This window comes from Phoxinus phoxinus (genome assembly GCF_949152265.1).
Source record: "Phoxinus phoxinus genome assembly, chromosome: 4".
In the NCBI taxonomy this organism is placed as follows: domain Eukaryota; kingdom Metazoa; phylum Chordata; class Actinopteri; order Cypriniformes; family Leuciscidae; genus Phoxinus; species Phoxinus phoxinus.
This window is the reverse complement of record NC_136879.1, coordinates 7,130,611-7,137,918: the sequence shown is the minus strand read 5'-3', so window position 1 is coordinate 7,137,918 and position 7,308 is coordinate 7,130,611. Positions and strand designations below refer to the sequence as shown.

At 39.2% G+C, this 7,308-nt stretch overlaps 1 long non-coding RNA gene across 2 annotated transcripts; it reads left to right on the top strand.

Annotated features, from left to right (window-relative positions):
- The first annotated feature begins 4,896 nt into the window (after nucleotides 1-4,896).
- On the top strand, nucleotides 4,897-6,164 carry LOC306996517. Of its 2 annotated transcripts, XR_013797109.1 has the most exons (5): nucleotides 4,897-5,251; nucleotides 5,380-5,443; nucleotides 5,550-5,603; nucleotides 5,930-5,992; nucleotides 6,130-6,164. It is a non-coding gene; the product is annotated as an uncharacterized lncRNA (long non-coding RNA). The 2 variants fall into 2 exon arrangements; XR_013797110.1 differs by having other exon boundaries at nucleotides 4,897-5,443.
- Nucleotides 6,165-7,308: the final 1,144 nt, after the last annotated feature.

Genomic DNA, 7,308 nt, shown 5'->3' with positions numbered 1-7,308 from the left:
CTCGTATTTGGGAGGGAGGGGTGCAGTCACAGAAACTGGCTGTTCTGCCTTTTTTTCCTCCTCTGTAGGGTGCACAGAAGAAATAGGAGACACTTTGCTCTCTCTCCGGCTTTTCAGTCGGAGAAGGAGAAAGGTTTTTGTCAGTATGTTTGGCTGGACCACGATTCCAATATGATTTCATATCATTCCAAATTTTATAAGAATGTTTAATATATTCGTAATCCCAATTTGGATCTCCCCAATTTCCACAAACCATATCTTTTGCTGCGCGTATATCGTCATCTTTAAACGATCCGTCACTGGGGAACGGAGACAATTGTGACTTGCCGGCCGTCCAACCCACCAAATTTGACAAATATGGTTCTGTGAAAAACGCTTGATTATTTCTAATCATAAAATCTTTTGGCGATTCATTGAGTAATGGACTAATTTTATTCCCCATTGTTAACACACAAAGATTTCTCTTCTAGATCAATTCAATTAAGACAGCTTTCAAAATAGCCAAATAGAAAACAAAGAAACAAATCTGGATTTTACAGATTAATTGTGTTAGTACATTGGACAAAAAGAGAGAAATAAAGAGACAGAGAAAGAATTTAAAATTTTTTAAAGTATTATTCATTCATAGCCCAAAAGACAGAGACCTCACATTGAAATAGGCTTTGCGAGAGAGAGAAAAAGTCTCAGCTCCAAATCTACTTCCTTCTTACGTAGCCCAATCGTAAGGATACCACAAAACGGAGGAAAATGATCAATTTCCCTACATGCTCTTCCCGCATTTATTCAAAAATGCGAGGATTACCATCCCGTACTGATTTACGAGGTAACCAAAAGAGGAGATCAAGTCTCTTTTGCGTTCTACCCATATTCATTAAAACACGAGAATAACTGATTTTACCAAATATGGCACAAATCACGCCACTATAATTATAAAAAAAAACATTTTCTCAGCAGACAGTAAGAATCAACCTTCTCTTTAAATTTTTTTTTTACTCTTACCGTCTGGAGAAATCCCGGACGAGCCCCCAAATTGTTAGAAATGAATTGAGTCCAACAAAAGTGCCCCAGTCATCTGTCTTTAATTAGGCATGTATGAACAATCTTCCAGCGCTGGAGAGAGAAGATTCTCTAATCTCAGACAATAGTTTACCATAGATATAGGAAAAGTATAAGGGGGAGTATTACCCCTCCAACCAATAAAACCATACATTACATCATATAGGATCATATAGCATAGTTATACAACACAGCTAAATATGGTCAGTTTCCTGTCAAAAGTCCACACAGACATCTGGGTCCGAACAGGACCCTCCAATGTAAAGAATAGGACCCGAAAACCAGATCTCCACTGAAGCAACAGGGGCCTGCCTAATGCATAACAGATGTGACCATTACATTAACATAAAGGAATGTTATGCTGAATATGTAGGTTTTCAGAGCATGCAGGAAAGGAGAACTAATATTTCTAACAGGCCCATAGATATTTCTCCGTCCAATGGCCCATTAACAGATATATAGGCCATTTAATTGCCCATCTTTGGATAATGTATGCTAACAGTTGTTTTTATTTTTTTAGGAATGTGTCTGCATCACGCTCTCCTTCTCCAGCACCGCAGAGAGGCACGCAGGTGTTGTTCAGTTCTCAATCGAGAATCATAGTAAGTGCACAGACGTAATATTTTACTGATGAAATGTAATTGTGTTTACATCGTCATAATATACAAGTAGGGCCTACCTATACTTGTGTGAAATTACAAAAACGGTTGTCTTTTTTTTAATACATGGCCATTAGTGATTGATAATGATAATAATACAGTTTCTTTTATTGTGTTATCAACAGATGTGACAATGAACATGTCCAAGCACCTGTCCCGAAGAGAGCCAAGGCAAACAAGCAACAGGTCCAAGTCCACCCTGTCATGCAAAACCGAGACTGATGTTGACATGGTTGCACAGACTGCGCGATTCCTGCCCGGACGGGAAACTGGACCGCAACTGAGCTCTGTTGACTCACATTCGCCCATGAGTCTGTTTGTAACAGTATACATTACCTTTCTTTCTTTTTTTGAAAGGATGTGTTAAGTTATATTGTTAGGAAAGATTTCTATTTTTAATAAATGTTTTTATTTTTAATCAGTGAATCCAAAAAAAAGTATCACAGGTTATAAAAAAATATTAAGCAGCACAACGGTTTCCAACATTGATAATACCTGATTATCAAATCATGATATTAGAATGATTTCTGAAGGATCATGTGACACTGAAGACTGGAGTAAGGATGCTGAAAATTCAGCTTTGATCAAAGAAATAAATTATATTTGAAAGTATATTAAAATAGAAAATAATTATTTTAAATTGTAATAATATTTCACAATTTTACTGTTGTTTCTGTATTTTTTATCAAATAAATGCAGCCTTCTTCCAAAAATATTAAAAATGGTAATGTGTCCAAACGTTTGACTGGTACTATATGTTTATATATGCACGGTAGCACTGTGGTCTTGTAAAGCACAACATTTAGTTCCTCCACATAGAGGAATTACAATAAAACGGATTGAAAAACAAAACCTTTGAATCTCCTCTCATTCTCAGATTCTCCTCTCTGCCTCACAGCACCGTGATGGGGCATTAGCCATTGATGGGGGAGTGTCTATTGTCTCCCCTCATTCATATTCATGGCCATCAACACCCCTACGCATACAGCAGTACTGGCACAAAAACTGACTTACAAAGTTTAAATCGTTATATTGTTGTTTTGTGAAAGAGTGGATCAGAATGATTTTCACATCATTTTGTAGTAAACATTCTAGCCTACAAGAATGGTAACTCAAAAGTCTTGTGCCAAACTATTCAGTATGAGTTATATGCGCTCATTGCAGTGACAATTTTTTCCCAAAACTTACTAACCACGCATAATTTTTTTTTCTATAAAATGCAAACATGTAACTTCCATTTCTCACATATTATTGTAGCAGCGTTTGTGCTGAATACAGCATAATTATGAGTTGGCCAAAGGTATGTTGTAAGTAGCTGAAATAAGCACAAATGTCAGGGCATGTCAAAACATCTCAAGGGCCCCAAAAACCCCTCAGACCCCAGAGGGTTAAGTATCTTTATATGTTCATTAGAGATATATGGGTAAGTGATAGCCTGGGAAAACCCAGACCACTTCCGGCAAATTTAGATTTGCTCTGCAAGTGGGTCTGGCAAAGAGCCCATTGAAACCCATTTCCAATCCGTCGAAATCGCGGCACCAATCAGAAACGTTGGGGCGGGCTTTACACGATGACGACAGAGCAGCGACGGTGACGCAGATTTTGTACATTATAAAGATGGATGCCGCCGTGTTGTCCGCCAGCTATCGCGTCTGTTTCAAGCGATTTAAAATGGTAATTTACAAAAACGGCAAAGGTCGTCAGAACCCATTGCTACATCTTCCTGAAAAATACAGAGAATTGCTGAGAGTCTCAGATGTTTCTCCGTCGCTCTGCATACGTCATGTCCTTCATCGCTCTGATTGGTTTTAGATCTATCCAATTGCGCCCAGAGCCATTTGAGCGACGTCCGTTGGTGACGCCCCTGTGGAAATGTATTTTCTATGGAGCTTTGCCAGACCCTAACTCAGTTACAACTGAGAGTGGTCTGGGTTTTCCCAGGCTAGGTAAGTGATAAAGAAGGATTTAAAATTGAGGGAAGAACTAAAATTCGCCTAGGTTATAAATAAAAATAAAATCTGTTTTCACCTTCATTAGAATGATAATTAAAAATATGCTGTATATTTCAGTTTCAAATCATATTATCATAGTAGTCAGACAGGTCTTGGGACAACAGTGTTACATAGTCAATTATAATGTTACTTTTATTATCATATTCAACTGTATAGGCACTGTAGACCTTACTCCCCATATAGATGGTCTGCCAATAATCAAGTCCAGTAAAACACATTGTTGGGCTATTCTAGGTAAATTTGCTAATTCAGAGCCATTTCTGGTTGCTCTATATTATGGCAATAGCAAGCCTGACCCTGTTCATGACTATCTTGGTGATTTAATAGCAGAATTGCAGGTGCTTATGCAAAATGGTGTCCCACACAAAACCACAGTGCACAAAGTAACTCTGCGAGCATTCGTATGTAATGCTCCAGCAAGAGCATTTCTAAAGTGCATCAAAAGCCATAATGCCTTGCATGGATGTGAGCGTTGTCTGTCAGTGGCCACATCAGTTGAGGGAAGGGTTGTCCACTTAAATAAAGTGTCTTGTGAGAAACTCACTGATGATAAATTCAGTCAGTTGCAGTATCCAAACCATCTGAAGGAACCTACACCTCTAGCCCAAATGGGAATCAAATGTGTCACACAATTTCCTCTTGACCACATGCACCTAATAGCTGTGAAAAGATTACTTACCTTTTTGTTGCGAGGCCCAGTTATTTGCAGGTTGCAAAAAGGACAGCGTGAAAAAATCAACAATAAGTTGGTAGACCTGAAAGGTGCAATGCCAGCAGAGTTTGCCAGGCAGCCAAGATTTCTGACCGAACTTGATCGCTGGAAAGCAACTGAACTACGGCAATTTCTGCTGTACACAGGACCACTTGTGTTGCAGGATGTTTTGTCTCAGGACCATTATCATCACTTCCTGTCATTAACAATTGGTATCTCTATTCTCTTGGATGATGATGATGATGCCACTGGAGGACACTACCTGGGATATGCCCAAAACCTGCTTGAGCACTTTGTGGATACCTGTTCTGAACTCTATGGGGAAACTTTCCCAACATACAACATCCACTCTATCAAACACATTGCTGATGATGTTTTTAACTTCAAGTGCTCCTTGAATGAGTTGTCCTGCTTTCCATTTGAGAACCACCTGCAGTCCATAAAAATATTGGTTAGAAATCCAGTCGTCCAGGTCTCTAAACGATTGGCTGAAAAGGCAAATACCCAGGAACACATGAAGCAATCGATGCCTAAACCGTACTCCATATCGGCCAAGGCACCAAATCACTGCTTCCTGTTGGAGACTGAGCAAATTGTGTTTGTGAGGGAAAAGCGTCAAGATGGAATGTTGGTTGTGGATGTTATCGTCCCAAAGGTCACAAAGGAGCTGTTTGATCTACCTTGTGAGTCAAAGCTCTGCATAGGAAGGCTGTGTGTTTACCACATGCACAGGGATTTGCCATATTCCCTCTCCTCCATGTCTTTAAGATGAACTGAAACTTGGTACTTGTCTTGTCAGTTCACTTTTCTGGGTAAGAATATTGCCAACGTCAATTAATATACCGACTCGCATGCCCGATGAATCTAAAAAAATCTAGTTTCATCATTCTTGTATTTGATTAAGGTTAGTAGCAAATCTTTAAATTTGTCTAATCCACAGGCCATTATGTCTCAAGGACTGAGGCGTGCACCAAAAAAAAAAAGTTATACGGACTACATCCAAGGTAAGTGCCATTTTCACCTTTCAGTTTCTACTACAACTTTGTATATGCAGGTCAAAATCTCTGAATTGATTTGATAATACAATGGCCATATTGCAATTTTGTTTAGATAGTAGCTCATCGGAGTCCTTGCAGCCATCACCACCACCATAGAACCACAGAGGTAGTTGTGCTATTATTTATTTATTTATTTTTTAACTACTTTTCAGATTAAATATGTAATCTAACAAATTAGTATGCATTTAATTTGATAACTAGGCTATTTTAATCACTTCATTTGTTATATTAAAGATCATCGGGGTTGCATGTGAACATATTTCAGGAGCAGTAACAGTCTATGTTCTGTGCTGTCAGTCAGACTGCTGTGGCTCTTCCATTGAATGCTTTTGCATATTATATGATTGCTTTAAGAAATGCTATATTTTAAATAAAAACATCAGTGTTTACATCACATTTACATTATTTTAATATATTCCTTTCATGTTGTAGTTTGTACTTTCCCTGTGCCACCCAACAAATATGGTACGGCCTCCAAAACTGACACTGCCCCAGGTACGCAACACAACATTATAGTATAATTATTTTGGCCATGTCCAAACAATTTATTTTTAAATAACTTGTTTTCCGAAATTGGTTATATATATTTTGAAATTAAAAATAATTATTGATGCCAATATTATTCTTTTTAGAACCAAAAAATAACAATGGGAGTAAGCTGATGAAGCTTACTCACCATTAAAAAATGGGTGAGTTCATTAATCATACTTGTAAACTTAAGGCTGGTTCACACGGGACGATTTTAAAATTGTCGGCCGATTTTCCAAACCTGAGAGACCCCACACACGGCGATAAAAAATCACGGGTCTAACAGTTTTGGTCATACAATGTGTGGTGTGCAGCCACACGGCAAAATCAACACATCACACACGAACCGATTTGACTCCCGAGCATTAATCTCGCAAAATCCCTGGAGATCAAACGTGACTTCAGAGTAAACAATCATGGCGGACGAAGAGGATGCAGTGGCCATAGTTTGTGCTTTGTTTTTAAGCGAAAAAAAACATAAGAAAAACAAGAAAAGGCGATGGTCAAAGAAGTGGAGACAACGAAACGCTGTACAAACATTTGCGGTGTTGCCACAGGTCGACGAGTTGATCCTCCATCTCCGACGTCCACCGGACTTTCTGGTGCGCCATCATGCCGCCGGCTGTTTTGATTTTTGTTTCCCGGTACTTCCTCGCCACCTCGTACCTCGCTTTCTGATTGGCTACACGCCACAGTCCACAGGCTGTGTGCTCGTTTGTCCTCGGGGGACACCACACATGAGAAGAAATCGGGCCAAATAAATCCAACATGTTGGATATCCCCGATTTGAAATCGGAGCGGTCCCGATGTCCTTCCGAGCAGACGAGAGCAGTCTTAACACACCACACACGGCAGAAATATCTGATCAGATTATTTTACGATAATCGGAGCATCCTTAAGATTGTCGGAAGGGGTGAATCGGGACTAAAATCGGCCTAATTATCCTGCCGTGTCAAGTCAAGTCAAGTCAAGTCATCTTTATTTATATAGCGCTTTTTACAATACAGATTGTATCAAAGCAGCTTCACAGTGATAACATGAAAATAATACAAAAAATAATTTCATCATCATCCACCTTTAAGGCAGATCTATAATATTGTTGAATATTAAATGTCCCCAACTAAGCAAGCCAGAAGGTAAGGCAACAGCGGCAAGGAACCAAAACTCCATCAGGTGACAGAAGGGAGAAAAAAACCTTGGGAGAACCCAGGCTCAGTCGGGGGCCAGTTCTCCTCTGGCCAATGAGTGAACAGTGTATGAAGTTCAGAATGAATCAGAGTATT